Source organism: Parasteatoda tepidariorum, chromosome 7, assembly GCF_982258835.1.
Source record: "Parasteatoda tepidariorum strain Cologne lab strain chromosome 7, Ptep-v5.0, whole genome shotgun sequence".
In the NCBI taxonomy this organism is placed as follows: Eukaryota; Metazoa; Arthropoda; class Arachnida; order Araneae; family Theridiidae; genus Parasteatoda; species Parasteatoda tepidariorum.
This window is the reverse complement of record NC_141761.1, coordinates 100,399,264-100,416,658: the sequence shown is the minus strand read 5'-3', so window position 1 is coordinate 100,416,658 and position 17,395 is coordinate 100,399,264. Positions and strand designations below refer to the sequence as shown.

The following is a 17,395-nucleotide window of genomic DNA, read 5'->3' as shown; positions in this document are numbered from 1 at the left end:
CGTAACACTTTTTTGGAAATTATAATTCATTCTTTAATTTGTAGATATCCCCTAGAAAACACAAAGAGGTACTCGGAGTGGTTAAAAATTTCGAAACGTGCTCTTAGAAAATCCCCAACTAAATATTCCGTATTCTGGCGCCTTAGCAAATCCCTTAATGACCGACGCTACCGAATTATTCAAATCTTTCTCTTTAATGACAATGGTATAGGCTTTACAAGACGAGTTTCAAAGTGAATAGCAAAACTTGGATTAGTGCAGTTTTTATGATAATTTCTAAAAAATTGATATTTTGTATCTGATTTGTGAAGAATTTGTGTGATATATCATTCGAATGTCTGTAATATTTTAATGTAGATCACATTTTGAATCTTATAGTAATTATTTATAAAATTTAACTCCTAAATATTTTATTTTGAAAGATAATATAAAGTTATTCAAGTTATAAACGAAATGCCAATAAAGCTGTGATTAAAGATAGTGTTAACAATTGTTATGAAGGAAATTCAACGAGGTTTATAATTCATGTATAGGTTTAAATTAAAATAGTTGGAAATTCTTGTTACTCTCCAAGAGTAATTTTATTTAAACTATTTATACTAAAAACAATTTTGATGCTATTATTCTCTTCCATAAGAATCGTGGTTGTGAATTAAGCATAAGCTATTACTCATTTAATTGTTCTAAGCATGCAATTTTTGTTGTGATTGTTATAATTTTAAATAAATAGAATTTTAACATGATACGCGAGTACGGGAAATATTTTTAATTTAAGCAGGCTTGAAAAAGTCGTTAAAAAAATTTTACGCTTTTCTGTTGAGACAATTATCTGAAAATGTATATAAAAATAAATTTAGATAAATTTAAAAAAAAAACAAAACACGATTGAAAATAGTACAATATTTTTCCTCGTGTAATGTTAAAAATTGAGCCACTAGGGCGCAATGGTTAGGGCAATGAACTGTCATTGTTAATGGTTAGGGTTCGATACCCAGTTGCGGCTTGAAATCCATCCAACTTCATATCAGTGAGTACCAGATTGCTTGTGATGTAAAGGCGACCTGTGCGCAACCCGATCATATAGCCAGAATCATCGGTAGGTCATGAATTTATAGATCATGAATTGCATGTATGACCTCTATGGCCCATAATCTGCCGTACCCGAAATATTTTGCTATTTAATATTAAAAATTATCTACTTTATTTTTTTTCGAATGTCTAAAGTAATTATTTATTTAAAAAAAAATTGTAATAAAAAATTATTTTTAAAAAATTAAAAATAAATATTTCTATTATTATAAAAAGTTATTCCTAATAAAAAAAATTATAACCACATATTAGGTATCCCACGAAGGTATTACAGGACATATACTTCCTTTCTAAGATCTTTTTTATTAGTCTTTTAAAAGGAAGAAATTAATTTTGATGAAAATGCTTAAAAAAAAAGTAATAAAAAGAAACAGCAATATATTTTTAGAGAACTTTTGTTGCCTATTAAACAACATAAATAATAATTTAAACTCTTCTTATTATTTTTAATGAAAGTTGTAGTAGCTAGATTCGCATCTTCAAACATTTAGACCATTCCTATATGCTTCTGTGATGTCAATTATAATTTGCTTTCCAAAAAATATTATTTTCACTTTTAGAACAATAACAACATTATGGTTATTTTTTCAACATTATGATCTCTCTTTTTGATTTGTTGTAATGTTTTTTTCTTCAATCACTCTTTTTGAATTGTGTTATTCATTTCTAATACCTTTCGAAACATCGAATTATTATTTCTTTAAAAAAAATTTTAAACTTTTTTTGTTTGTTTTTGTTGGATTTTAAAATTATTATTGATTTGCATTATAGATTTTTTAAAGTCTTTTCCATTTTTTTAATCTTTTAGATTTTTAGGTTTTTTTTAAAAATTTATTTTACTCCAGGACTTTAAAAAAAAATTTGACAAGGATGACAAAGGCAAGAAAAACTATGAAATAATAAAACATGCAACGCTAATATCAAAAACATCAGGTGTGAATTTTATTTTTTATTTATTTTTAGAACAGAACAAGATTGACTTTTATTGAAGAGGTTGCAAATTGTTTTGGATGTACTTAATGCAGTTTAATAAATGGATATGTATCATAATTGTCTTTTTTTTTTCAATCACAATAAAATCACAATTTTTAGTTAGTTCGTTGGTATTTCTTCTAGTCTAGACCAGAACGCTCACCTTATTCCCCTGATATGTATTATTGTTTTTTAAACTATTTTTGTATTACTTTTAATAATTTTTGGCTTGTATTATCCTTTTAAATCCTTTTCAATACCCTCAAATTCTTTCTGACTTTTATTATATTTTTTATTTTATTTTATAATCACATTACTTTCGTATAATAAACTGAGTCTAAGTATTTAGAGTATACTAACAATAAAACGATTTTTGTTTTATTCTCATTTATTTTTTTGATCTCGCCTACAACATTCTCTTTCAAAAATATTTTTAACAATGGAAAATTTCTCATTCAAAACAAATATATTAAAAACAAACTTTTTATTTCTAATATAATATTCTTTCTCCTCTATATAATAAGGTGTTTATGCAAAACTATTTATTTCAAACAAATATAATGGTTAGCAAAAAGATGCAAAATAGTTTATAATGGACTGTAAAATTTATAAAACGGTGTTTGTCTTTAAGTTCCATAACCTTTGTCAACGATTTAAGTACTTCATTTAAAATATATTAAACATCATTTTGTATTATTTACAAAATAATGATGTTTAACTGTTTTTATATTTATTATTTGTTATTGTGAGAATTCGCTTCGTAGGCACAAAAAAAAACTTATTTTGTTCGGATTGAAATGAATGTAGTCTTTTATTTTGAAAAAATACTCATATCTAACAAACATAAATACGGTGTCTGTTTTTGAAAAGTCTAATTTAGATTATTTTTCTGAAAGTACTTATTTCAACAAAAATTATCTCATATATTAAACAGTAAAAATGTACTCATTTTTCAAAACAAACTATGAAAAATTTATTATTATTTCAAGAGGATAATTTTTGTCACGTATATTTTCTTCTACGTTCATTTCGGAGTCAACAAGACTTTTAGTGACTTTCGAATTTGTTCCAGATGTATTTTATGACCAAGAAAATTTTATTTCGGCAAAATATTTTTAATATTATTGGTCAATTTTTTAAAACTATTTTTTAATTATCTGGAATTTACATTCCAGAATTTCTTGGATGAATTGTTTAATTTAAACATTTAGCCGGAAAGTTATTATTTATAGTAAAATTATTTTTTATATTAAAAATTGAAAATCAACATACATGATAACAGAAATATGGAATAAGACTTCACATTATTGACCTGTGTTTCTTTTAAAACTTTGCACTTAAAAACTATTAATAGCATTAAAGTTACACGGGAAGTATTTTCGCTATGAATATCTAAAAATAGTTGAGATTATGGTTATTTTCCATCGTATTTAGCTAAATAATGATAAAGAAATATTAAAAAAAAAGAACTCTGGGAAAACATTCAAACAGTACAGAAGAATTATGAAGTGCTTTGTTATTTTTGAAAATAGCATATTCTTGGGTATTTTTTTCTTTTTTCAATTTTTGAAGTAAACGAATTATAAAAATGACCTTAATGTTATATTATATATAATAATGTATAATAATATGTTATATAATAATGCGCAATATAATAATGTGCATTATAATAATATATAATTATATTATACATTATTAGTAGTATTTTTCAAAAAATATTTTTATTGTTACTCCAGTGTATTACTGTTACTATTTGCATTCTATAATTTATCAATGAATTGTTAACTGTTTACATTTAATAATTTGACAATATTCAGTTAATATACATTATGTATTTCAATTTATAAATGTTAGTTTTCAATCACCCAATCTTTGCAACGTCATGCTAAAAAATCAATTATTTCTAAAGCTGATAAAACAAAATCTATTTCGTTACGGAAGTCGCAGCCTCAAGACAGAATTTAATTAAATTTATTTGTTTTTTCCATGTTAAAAATCCGATGCTATGATTATATTACAGCAAGCAGAGATGTACAATTCAAATATAAAAATAGGTATTAGTCAAAATTACTACTTCTGAAATTACTATTTGGTGATGATTTCAAACTAAAGACAATTTCAAAACTTTCAGGGTTTCACCGCTTTTTCTTATTTTGCCGACTTAAATGCTTCCTACTTCGAACTTTAAATTAATAGCCGACGCTTTGCTTGCATTCCGTTAAATCTATGATTGTTTTTGAGCATTTACCATCAAAAACAACGACTGCTCAACAAACAAATTAAGAAAACGAAGAACACACACGAAGTCGAATGGTAAATTAAAAAAGCGTCACGAAATACACTAAAAATAATTTTTTGATTTTTCTTCTCTTTAGAATTCGAAAAAATGGAGGGTCTGATATCAGTGACTAAAATAATTTTTGAACGTCATTTTTTAACCCTTTGAATCAGATGGCACTCTGGTGTTCCTTTTATATATATATATATATATATATATATATATATATATATATATATATATATATATATATATTTAACACTCTAATTACAAGCAAAAAATATAGTTATTTATAAAAAATTATTAAGTTTATTTTATAATTATAAAGTTCAGTTATAAAAAATGGTCTTATAGTTACTAAAAGAAACCGTTAGCTTTATCAGAGTTATCTTTGTACCAAAGTATAAAATCCGAAAAAAAATAGTTAAAATTTTTTTTCTTCATTTAAATTTAAAAAAAATTAATAATTGATTTTGCAAATAAAAGGAATTTCCATGATTAATAACCGTTTCTCTTAGAACTAAATAACTGCAAATAAGCGCAGTTTGAAAAAGTATTGTTTGAAAGGGAGCCGTGTCTGGAAGATTTTATCTTTACTGCAGAAAAAGACACAGTTGTTTCATGCTGTATTTCGTAATTACAAATTATTAAAATGCTGAAATGATATTTTTAAAAAATATTTTCACCTGAATTAATACAAAATAATGAAAAAAATGTTTAATAAAAGTCTGCATCAAAGGGTTTATGTAAATAAAGGTAAACGAATAATTATGAGGGTTGTTTTTTAAGTAAGGGCCCTTTTGTTGCGTACACTGATAGGTGACGCTTCCGTCGCAACAAGTGCTTGTGTCCCGACATTCCTTGGGAACAACTGTACTCAGTTGCAGCTGTGTAGGTAAACTATACGGTCAGTTCGGTGTCTTTAAAATGTTCAAATTTAACAATTTGCCAGTCACGCACGAGATACGGTTAGGGATGCATTTTTAGTCGGCAAAACACCTGTCTGCTGCATACATTCACTGGCAGATTTGAGAAGGTACGATTTGTGAAGTAGCAAAATTCCCTGTCATGCTGACAGAGAATTTTACTACTCTATGACATACTGGGTTGGGAAGTTTTGGACCACCCCTCCCTACAGCCCAGATCTTGTGCTGTGTGATTTTCATCTTTTCCGATATTTCAAACATCATTGGCAGCAATCACTACAACGATGACGAATACGTGAAAACTGCTGTTACCTTTTGGTTCGCGGAGCAGGCGGCAAGTTTGTATGAAGAGGGTATTCTAATTCTTGTTGTAAGGTATGGTAAGTGTTTTAAAAAATTATCCAGAAATGAATGAATAGAATGAATTGGCAAAAGCTGATAAAAAGAGAAACGTATGAAAAATCTGCAAATAAATCTGTTTTTTGAAAATTTTCTTTCGGTTTGTTTTTTAAGTAAAGGCAGTTTGAAAATTTTTTTTTTCAAACTTCCTTTACTTAAAAAACAAACCCTCGTTCATGATTCAAAATGATATTTTATTTTATTTATCTCTGCATAAGATAGTTTTCAAAAATTTAAATTGCTTAGATTGGGGATGGGAAATCGAAATTGGAATCGGAGTCGTAGAAAATTTTGTAAAAGTTGGAGTTCGAAAAGTTTACTCAGCTCCGACTCCAGTTAAGTAAAAGTTAGACTTTAGTAGGATAAAAATGAAGCGAAAGTATTTGTTTTTATGAAAACAATTTAAACTAATTTTTAAAATTATATAAATAAAAAATAAAATGGATCAAAAAAAAAATTGTCGCAAAAAATTTTTTGGGATGTAATTTTTTTATTTACTCAAAAATAAATTCAATTTGCGTGATAAAAATACAATTAAATAATTAAAAAATAATAATAAAAAATCCGTTAATAGCAAATTATATAACATAAGAACTTAAAGAAATAAGTAAATAAAAGGAAACCACCCAATTACCCCAAAAACTGAAATACGCCTTACAAAAATTTTCATTTAAAGAAAGCACTTAAAAAGTATGAAAACAATTTCAAATAAAAATCTACAAAAAAGAAAATAATTTCTGCAGAAGGGAGAAATAAATGAAGAAAATTTAAGAAATATTTGGCACAGGTGGAAAAGCGCGAATATAAAATTATGCAAATAAACTGAAAAGCGTGCCATATGATCGCTGGGTGGTAAAGGGGGAGTCGCGAACTCGTTCGTAAAGTAACAGTCGTAAATCAAAATAATTGATTTTTGATCTCCGTTTCGCGTGACAAAACTTCAAACAGAACTTACTGAATAAACTCAACCATTTGAACCAGTCACGTTTGTAAAAGGGAATGGTTGTCAGGTCGTTCCTTTTAGGAATCGGATATAACTAACTTACACTTTTCTTTCTCAGGGGGTTGGTGAAATTTTCCTCGAAACCTACAACGGTTTGCAATTCAGATGAAATTAAAGCGATCAAAATTTATGTTCTGATAACCATTGGTAACATTTGATGCAGTATATTCAACCGTACTATAACCCAGTTTTACTTTCAGGGGTTTATTTTTTTAAAGGCCTAAGGGAGAAACCGTTTAAAGCAAAGCCTGAAGTTGCAACCTTTACTTGATTTACCATAAAAAAATTTACTATGAGTGATTGCCAACAGAACATAAATAATTTTGCTGCATGTAAACTATTCTATTTGATTATTATTTCTATCTCAATTATATTATTAGAAAAATCTCATTTTTATTCATTTTCCCTGCTTTCTGCAGGAAAAGGAAAGCTAAAATGAAAGGGACGCAAAATTGCAAATATTTTACTGAGCGCTGTAACTTTACCCAGCTATTATTCTTTGAAATTTTATTTTATCACTAATAGGATCGAAAAACTAACCCATACCGAATTTGGGCCTGCACCGATTTTCAACTTCGTGGTTTTGCAATTTTTTTTTACCCGTCTCATAGAATAAGAGAGCTCCTGGATCAATCTCTTACATGGCAAAAAATTTGCGGTAAAATTACAATGTTTATTGACCAATCATAGAGTATCAATGGGAGGATGAGACACAACAAATGCAGTGTGCACTTTTCTGGATGGTACAAATACGCGCCAGAAAGTCTATCTGAACGCCGGAAATTGAGCTCAAAATCTCTATTCTATAATATGAGGTGTGAACTGGGATTTAATACATTGCACCGTCATAACATTTATTGGTAGATTCATATTGAATACGTCTTCTCAGGGAGTTAACATTCACCAGGTAAACGCAAGTCCCACTGTCCCGATAATCTTTAACTCGGAATTTTATCTCAGAATTTAGTTTTTAGAGTCGTTGATCAACGTATCCTTTTTATATAATTAAGTTTATGTTTGTCGAAGTAGATACGTTTTTGACTCTCGTGCTATTAGAGTAATCTAAATTACTTGACACAATTTTACATGTATATATTTTATGCAACGTGAAGAATAGTCTAAAGCCATACCTCCCCACGAATGGAGCGGTAGAGTTAAGCAGCATTAAGATTGTCAGCAAAAGAGAAGTATTTGTCTTGAATATGAGGACATATCAAGATATTAATAGACTACTACTACTATTATTATATTGCTACCTTCGAGTGGTCCAGTAGAGTTAAGCAACATTAAGATTGTCAGTAAAAGAGAAGTAAATGAGGATAACGCAAGATATTACAAGACTACTATTACAACTATTATTATTATATCGCTCCCCTCGAGTGATCCAATAGAGTTAAGCAGCATTAAGATTGTCAGCAAAAGAGAAGTATTTGTCTTGAATATGAGGACATATCAAGATATTAATAGACTACTACTACTATTATTATATTGCTACCTTCGAGTGGTCCAGTAGAGTTAAGCAACATTAAGATTGTCAGTAAAAGAGAAGTAAATGAGGATAACGCAAGATATTACAAGACTACTATTACAACTATTATTATTATATCGCTCCCCTCGAGTGATCCAATAGAGTTAAGCAGCATTAAGATTGTCAGCAAAAGAGAAGTATTTGTCTCGAATATGAGGACTTGTCAAGATATTAACAGACTACTACTATTATTATTATATCATTTCCTTCGAGTGGTCCAGTAGAGTTAAGCAACATTAAGATTGTCAGTAAAAGAGAAGTAAATGAGGATAACGCAAGATATTACAAGACTACTATTACAACTACTATTATTATGTCGCTCCCCTCGAGTGATCCAATAGAGTTAAGCAGCATTAAGATTGTCAGCAAAAGAGAAGTATTTGTCTCGAATATGAGGACTTGTCAAGATATTAACAGACTACTACTATTATTATTATATCACTTCCTTCGAGTGGTCCAGTAGAATTAAGCAACATTAAGATTGTCAGTAAAAGAGAAGTGAATGAGGATAACGCAAGATATTACAAGACTACTATTACAACTACTATTATTATATCGCTCCCCTCGAGTGATCCAATAGAGTTAAGCAGCATTAAGATTGTCAGCAAAAGAGAAGTATTTGTCTCGAATATGAGGACTTGTCAAGATATTAACAGACTACTACTATTATTATTATATCACTTCCTTCGAGTGGTCCAGTAGAGTTAAGCAACATTAAGATTGTTAGTAAAAGAGAAGTAAATGAGGATAACGCAAGATATTACAACTGCTATTATTATATCGCTCACCTCGAGTGACCCAATAGAATTAAACAGAATTAAGATATTACTAGACGGCGACAGTCAGGTGAAGAAGCAACCAAAATGTGATTCAAGTGCCCATGAAAAAACTGGCGATTCTGGTCAGGAATAGGTCTAGATAGAAATTTTCCAATGGTTTTTATTAATTAATATTAACATATTATTATAATGTATTTTTGTTAATACATTATACATTATAATGTATTATTATAATGTATGCATGTATTTTTTCATATAGATAATAAAGATATTGAATAATGATGTTTGAAAATCGCATTCGCAATAAATTTCGTTTTTGAGGGGATCTTTTATTGCTGAATATGAGATTGATCTTTAACATCCACTCGTAAAAGAACTTCTAAAAAAATACTTATTTAAATATTTCTTTCTTCTAGTGTCGGAATGCCAGCATTTCCAAAATAAAATTTGCTTACATTTCCAAAATATTTTAAAGCCATTTAAGTTTAGCATACTTTATAGTGTGCTGTAATTAAATTATACCGCACTTACACCAAAAAATATTACATAAAATCAACTGTGGAATTTTCTATCGTTGTCTCTTAAACAGATTTACGTCCCTACTTTGATAATGAATGTCCATTTCAAATTACATTTCTTATGCTTCCGCTCTTCAGATAAAAAAAAATTGCTTACATTTCCAAAACATTTTAAAATCATTTAAGCTTAGCATACTTCATAGTGTGTTATAATTAAATTATACCACACTTATACCAAAGAAAAAAATTATACCAAAGAATTTTACATGAAATCAACTGTGAAATTTTCTATTGCTGTCTCTCAAACAGAGTTATGTCCCTTCTTTGATAATGAATGTTAATTTCAAATTACATTTCTTATGCTTCCGCTATTCAGATAAGAACCCTGTCTTACTGGACACAGTCACTATCATATTAGAAGACCAAAGGAGGAGAACGTTTTTTATGCCCATCTTTCAAAAAAAAAATGACAATTGGATAGCCATTTGTTGCATTTTGATAATTAAAAAGCTTTGAAACGTTGGTTCTCCCCGAGAGTTATTATGAAGATTGGCCATTCTGGGGGAAAATGGTTCCTGCTAACGCGTAGACCAGGCTAACAAAAAAAGAGCATATTTTAGGAGACGACGGGATATCTACTGAGGAAGTATATTGATTGGAGAGAAATTTCGAGGAAATATTATTTTTTGTCTTATCAAAGTTTCAGATTTTATTTTTTCTCAAAATTAAGTATTGTAAATTTCGTTTAGAAATTATTAGGGGATGTAAATAAATGTTAGTGATATTCAAGCATGTTTTTATAAATTCAATTGTATGCTAGCTCCTGATCAATCTCATACTTTTAAATTCCTTTTTTCTTCACAGAATCAGATTTGATCGACATAAGCCATTTTCCCCCTTTGATCTTCTTTTGTGATCTAGAATAAGATGTGGAATTGAAACTATCAATAGCTCACAACACTTTCCACTAAAGAAGTAAAAATATTTAAAAATATTCAATTTTATTCCTTACGTGAAGGCCTTATTTGAAGAGTTAAGCAACTTTATGTCTGAATTTAAAATATTGCAAAATAGTCTATTTACTTCCTTATGCGAAGGCCTTATTAGAATAGTTAGACAACTCCACGTATTAAAAAAGTGGAGCTAGTCTCACTTTCCTGATCAAATAAGCCATTTCTATCCTATTTCAAAACTAGAACACCTTAAGTTTATTTTTGCTTCAACACTGAAAGAATTTAAAAATGGAAAATAAAACATCATTTGACTTAAAATTCTTATGTTTCTCAATATCAGCAAAAATGGAATTAGCAGTCTATTCAAATATGGTCTTAATTTATTGTTTCTGTTTTCAAAATGAAACATAGATGGCAGCACAAAATCACGTGATAAGTAAATCTTTATTTTTGTTTTCGGTATTATGTAGCTTAGCTCTCTGTGTGTTATGTCTCAATAAAGCTGTGTTATTAAAACCGGCATGGTAATTTCAAAGTGATTATTTCCCCGAGAAGAATACCTTTTACATTTATCAAATATTACAATTTTATTTCATTATTCTTTTTTGACATTCATATTAAACATGTTATTTCAATTAATTATTATTTTAACACATTTTAATGTATAATTTATATCCCTAAATATGTTATAATGTGTTATATCTTGACTGATAAAGTTATACATTAATTATAATGTACGGTGCGCTAAAGAAATGGACCACCCTGAATGACTTTTGATCTAATGATTGAATCTTCACTGTCTAGGACTCAATCTTAATGGCTAGAAGGGGTTAGCTCAAATATGCTAATTACTAATTGCAGACGATATTTTAAGTTGCAAAATCAGAAACAAAAACTTACTTTCTCTGAATAAACATACCTTTTTTCCGATGGACTAGGACTTCTGATCCCCAAAATATGGGAGTTGGCTGCAATCTGGGAAATATGGTCAAAATTGTTTGGTCATGAAAGCGCTCCAAAGTCTATCTCGAGAATTTTTAAGCGGACTTAATAATTTTTGCAACAAATTATAAAATTCCTTTATCCAGATCCTCCTTATCCAAATAATGCAAAAAATGATTTTTAATAAATATTTGCTGCTTTTTATTATTTTATTAAGTAATAGTCGAAAAACTGTCGAATTGCAAGGTATACAAATTTTTGCATTATTTTAAAGAATATAATTTTACATGGTCAATCGGTCGAATAAATGAATTTGACAAATTGACAAATTGAATTTTAAATATCTGATTTTTTTGTTAAATCCACTTTTTCAAGAAATATTCATACGATTTTGCTCAAATTTTTTGTTTTACCATGCAAAATTGTAATCCTTAAAATGATGCAAAAAATTGCGTACTTTACCATTCAGAATTTTTTCGACCATTATTAAATAAAATAATTAAAAATAATAAATATTTAATAAAATTTATTTCTTGCATGAAATTATCTTTGGATAAAAGAATTTTATTACTGTTTGCAAAACTATTTCAATTCGCTTAAAAAGTTCTCGAGATTAGCGAAATACGCAAGAAACAAAATTAACATTAAGAGGTCCAAACTTTGGAGCGCTCTTCTGACCAAACTATTGGGACTGTATTTCCCCGATTACTGCTACCTCATATATTTTGGAGGTCAAAAATAAGAATTCGTTTGAAAAAAGGGTATATTTATTTAGAGAAAGTGCGTTTTTGCTTCTCATTTGTGACACATTTTCAAAAGCATTTTCCACACGTTTTTTTTTAAAAAAATATTTCACAGATGAAAAGCTTTCACCATCCGGATCCAAATGTCTTCATTTCTGAGTCCGTTATTTTTTAAACATAAAAAAAAAACATTATGGATATTCATCGGGATCTTTTCTAGGAAATTCGTATGCAGAATTTTTCATTTAATCCTGGAAATAATAACAGTCAATTCAAAAGGTTCTAGCACATATTTCGATTCTTCAACTGGAGATACAGAAAAATAACAGCAATAATAAGCAAAATGCGATGCGTTTTGGAGCAGAAAGAAAAAATACAAAAATTGAAAAGAAATTTTCTTTTTTAAGGTAGACGATGTTGGATGAGAAAAGAAAATGAAAAAGTTTTGCTTCTACGGTTTTCAAGCTCAAAATGAAGAAATGGATGGGACAAGATAGACGGCAAACTCAATGGAAATATACAAACGCTTGCTTTAAGCTTTTCCAAAGGTGTCAACTTTTACACCAAGAAACAGCCTTCTTCCATGTTTGACCACGTTTCTCAATTATTTTTTTAAATATCTTCATGTTGTTTTCTTAAGTTTGAAGCAAAAGGCATTTAAATAATTGAAAAACTCATTGCAATCTAAATAATTTTCGTAAAACTTGTAGTTAGCCGTTAATTTATTTATTCAATCCTCTCGATTTTTTGAGAAAAAGTCTAGGGCCTGTAATTGCATCGAACAGTAGCATTGAAATTAGCAGAATGGACCGCTAACTCATTCGATTATTATACAAAAGTTTCTAACTTAATTAGGAGTGTATATCCTTTTTACAAGAGGTTTACAGCATCAGGTTTTGGATGCAAAGGTCCTGGGTTTTGATCCAGACGGTGCCAAAGAACATCTTTTTCTCTCTCGCTCTTCCTCTCTCTATATATATTGGTGACCATGGACAGCAAACACGCAACTGTTTCCCTCCTCGACCGATAGCAATACTGCACTATTTATCTTCGTTTCATGGTTGATCTTGATTCGACGAATAAATTGCCTAAGTCTAAAGCAACATCAAAGCCCAAACTGCAAATAAATTTTGCGAGCAAAGCTATATATTATAGCTTTACGGGTCATTATAGCTTTGCGGACATAAATTTAGTTTTAGTTTTTCGTAAAACTTGGAGTTAGCCGTTAATTTATTCGACCCTCTCGCTTTTTTGAGGAAAAGTCCAGGCCCTGTAATTGTATCAAGCAGTAGCATTGAAATTAGTAAAATTGACCGTTAACAAATTATACAAGATTATTATACAAAAGTTTCTAACTTAATTAGGAGTGTAACACTTTTTAAAGATATGTTTCGATATAACTATCTGAACTGAACTAGTTCCTAATCTGAACACATATTAAAAAATAATTTGGAAATTTATACTTATGCTTGAAATAATTTTGTCCTGAATTTGAATATATATAAAAAAACGTCTTATGAATCTGTATTTATGCCTGAAATATTTTAGTCCTAAACATAAACATATGAAAGAAATATTTAAGAATATATTTTTCATATGAACATATGAAGTAACTATTGTATCTAATAGAAATATCTTAGCCCCTAACCTGAATGCATATTAAAATTTTTTTTTGCATATTATTTATTATTTGTATATTTATGCTTGAAATATTTTAGCCCTAAATGTGAATATATTAAAGAAATATTTAAGGATACGCAACTATACCTGAAATGTTTTAGTCCCTAATGTGAATACCTATTAAAAAATAATTTGTAATTACATACCTATCTTATATATATATATATATATATATATATATATATATATATATATATATATACCCAAATATCATAATCCAAAATATTAATGGGTAGAAAATATTTTTTTTAAATCTCTGTCTTAAAAAACTTATTCTCAAATGGGAATACATAAAAATAATTCGATTCTTCTTTATGAAAAAAGCTGATCAAAATTATAATTTCTAATTAACGCGCAGCTTTGGAATAGAATTTTATCTGATTTTCAACATTTACTATTTGAGCAGTGTTTACAAATGAATGGAAAATGTTGAATTATAAAAGTATTTTTAAAAAAAAATTTTATTTTGAAAGTTTCGTAGTGACCATTTAGAAAATCTAATTATCTGAAAAATATCTAAGTAATTAATAAAAAAATAATAAGTGGACAAATATGGCTGAACATGCTTTTAAGAACTAGAGATGAAATACTGCTTTACCAACAGCGTTAGTGAATGCAGATGAAAAAATATTATTCTTTCACAAAACTTGTTTTGTAGTGTTTGTCGTTTTCAACAATATTGACAAAAAGCTTCCTTTTTTTCGATTCTGAAAAGATGAAAAAAATAAATAAATGCGACCTATTGTATCCCAGTTTCGCCCCTTCACCCCTTTTTTACTAGGAAAGTGTTATTTGAGGGCGCAAACTTTTATTTGATTCTCAGAAAAGCGTGAATTCTGCCATGCTAAAGTTGTTGTTTTCAATAACTTTGACAAGAAAGGTAGATGAATTATTGCGAAGATTTTCAATAAAGATTTAAATGATTTTTTTAAAAAAAATAAATTCTTACGACGGTTATGACTGAAAGAGATATATTAACTACATTTTGGCTGCGTTTAGAATTGTCATTTTGATTTTATTCATAAATGTGTGATTAATGTTGGAGATGTGGATGTATTATGTTTTGTTGTTTGTCATACGTTAATTTTTTTGTTATTTATTTCTGTAAATAAATGGAATGAATATGCAATTTATTTTATGAAAGCTAAATAAATATGAAAATTTATTTTTTTATTATTATTGGCTTTTTGTAATTATTTTGAAGCATTGCTTTTTGCTTTCTTTTTTCTTCTTCTACAGATTTAAAACTCAAGCTAGTTCGGGGAGGGGAAAACATGATTTTAGCAAAGGTAAATAAATATTACGCAGCATTATTACGGTATAATAATGAAGTGAACTAAAAGTGTTTCGGTGAATATTTGATTGAGTACATGGTGACCAACGAATAATTATTCAACTGGCATATATGTTCAGAAAGGTGCACGTCTCTCTCTCTCTCTCTTTATATATATATATATATATATATATATATATATATATATATATATATATACGCACCGAAGAGCCACTACATTATGATCACCCTCCATCTATAACAATGGGCTCGCCCAGGTTTTCATGGTGTCTCGCTCAGGAATGTTTTCATGGGCCATATTAGAGCCCATAATCCTCATAGAACAATCCCTGACGTCCGTAAGCAAAGGTTCACCCATTCATGGCAACAGTTTATCCCTCGGGGGATGGTGTTTACCAACAGGATAACGCACCATGTCATAAAGGTCGAATCGTCATGGATTGGTTCGAGGAACATTCCAGTGACTTTCAAATCATGTCTTGGCCCCCAAATTCACCTGACCTTAATCCAATAGAGCATTTGTGGTCCTACTTGGAAAACCAAATTCGTGCTGCCACGCTACTCCCTCGCAATGTGAAGGAATTGCAGGACCAGTTGGTGAGCACTTGGTACCAGATACCTCAGACTACCCATCAGCACCTTGTGGAATCAATGCCACTGCAGATTTGAGGGCTAAATGTTGTCCTACATGTTATTAGCAGGGTGGTCATAATGTAATGGCTCTTCGGTGTATATATATATATATATATATATATATATATATATATATATATATATATATATATATATATATATATATATATATGTATGTATGTATACAAGTTTTCAAAAAGGATAAAATATGAAGTGTCGAAAAGGTATAAATTTATTCCATATTTGAAGAGTAAGTAATAATCGATTTTAAAAAAACGAATGAAAGTTTTCTAAAGAATAATTAAAAAAAGATCTTTAGAGTGTGTTTCGAGTTTTAAATCCTGGTTTCGAAAACTGTGTTCTAGTTACTATTTTTTGGGATTGTGTTGTCAACTTTCAAACGAGAAGTCTATTCCAAGAACAAGATAATCTTCTTAAAATCTTACCTTTATATATATAGAAAAAAAAACTTAGTATGAAAGTAAGGCAATATGGGGTCGGAGAGCAAATGGTGTGCCGTGAGAGAGTGACGGTAGCACGCAAGTTGTTCAACAGATTTCAAAGCATTATTATTTTTTCTCCCCTCATTTGTCCCAAATAAGAACTCTCTTTCAGTTAATTTCTGATCAAAGATTCTAAATGTACTAAGGGCGGTGATTTCAGAACACCCTGTCTAACACAAGAATTTTCAAATATATATATATATATGTTATAAGAAGAATTTGATTTTTAAATTTTTCTCCTTTGTACTGAAAATCTTCTCTAAATTAAAAGATAATTTTTTTAAAAGCGTTAAGACCTTATAATAAATAAATAAAAATATATTCGTTATAAATTTCGTTCCTTATTTCAACAGTAAGTAATAAATGCTTTTTGAAAACAAATGAAAGTTTTCTAAAGAATAAAAAAAAGAAAAGAAAAGAAGAAGCCCTTAAGAGTGTTTTTAAATCCTGGTCTCAAAAACTGTGTTCCGATAGCTATTTCTTCGGATTATGATGTCGCAGCCTTCAAACTTTCAAGCAAGACGCCTATTCTAAGAACAAGATAATCTCCTTAGTATCTTACCTTCTTATAAGAAAGGAAGACTTAACGAAAAAAATGACACCAGGGGGCTTGACGGATTTTTATTACTTTTTTCTTTATTTTTTTCCTTACCATTCTGCTCTGCTGTCCTTTTATTGTAGCGAGATATTGAGCATTAAGGGTAAAAGGAACAGCCTGTTTCTGGAAGGGGCAAAAGAATTTGTTGTCTTCTAAAGGGTATGTTGTGATAAAATAAACTAAAATACCGTATTCCATCGATTTTTCTCTCTTCTTTCTTTTATTCTTCTTTTCTTTCATCCGTCCTTTTTTTATTTATCGTTTGTTCTTTGTTCGCCGGCAAAGAACATGATCCCGAACACGAAAGGGTAGAGCTATGATTTTATTTAGTTCTTGTATCTTTCCTGTGTTAATAACTACTGGCGGTAGTTTTTATTAGTTCTTTATATTTTGGGCGGAAAAAAGTAAATTGTGGGTAATTCTTTTTTCTTCTTCCGCAAATATACTTTTTATTTGCTTTTTGGCAGCATATGGCGGAAGTGTTTTTCTTTTAATTATACGCTATGATTTATTTTTTCAACAATGAGTTATAAATGCGTTTTTTATTGGTTTTAAGA

General features: G+C 28.9%; 1 long non-coding RNA gene across 1 annotated transcript in view; it reads left to right on the top strand.

Annotated features, from left to right (window-relative positions):
- Positions 1 to 13,941, top strand: part of LOC139425983 (uncharacterized) — a 114,564-nt gene extending 100,623 nt beyond the window's left edge. The window contains exon 3 of the long non-coding RNA XR_011637194.2: positions 12,538 to 13,941. This is a non-coding gene — a long non-coding RNA (uncharacterized LOC139425983). The remainder of the gene's footprint in view (positions 1 to 12,537) is intronic.
- Positions 13,942 to 17,395: the final 3,454 nt, after the last annotated feature.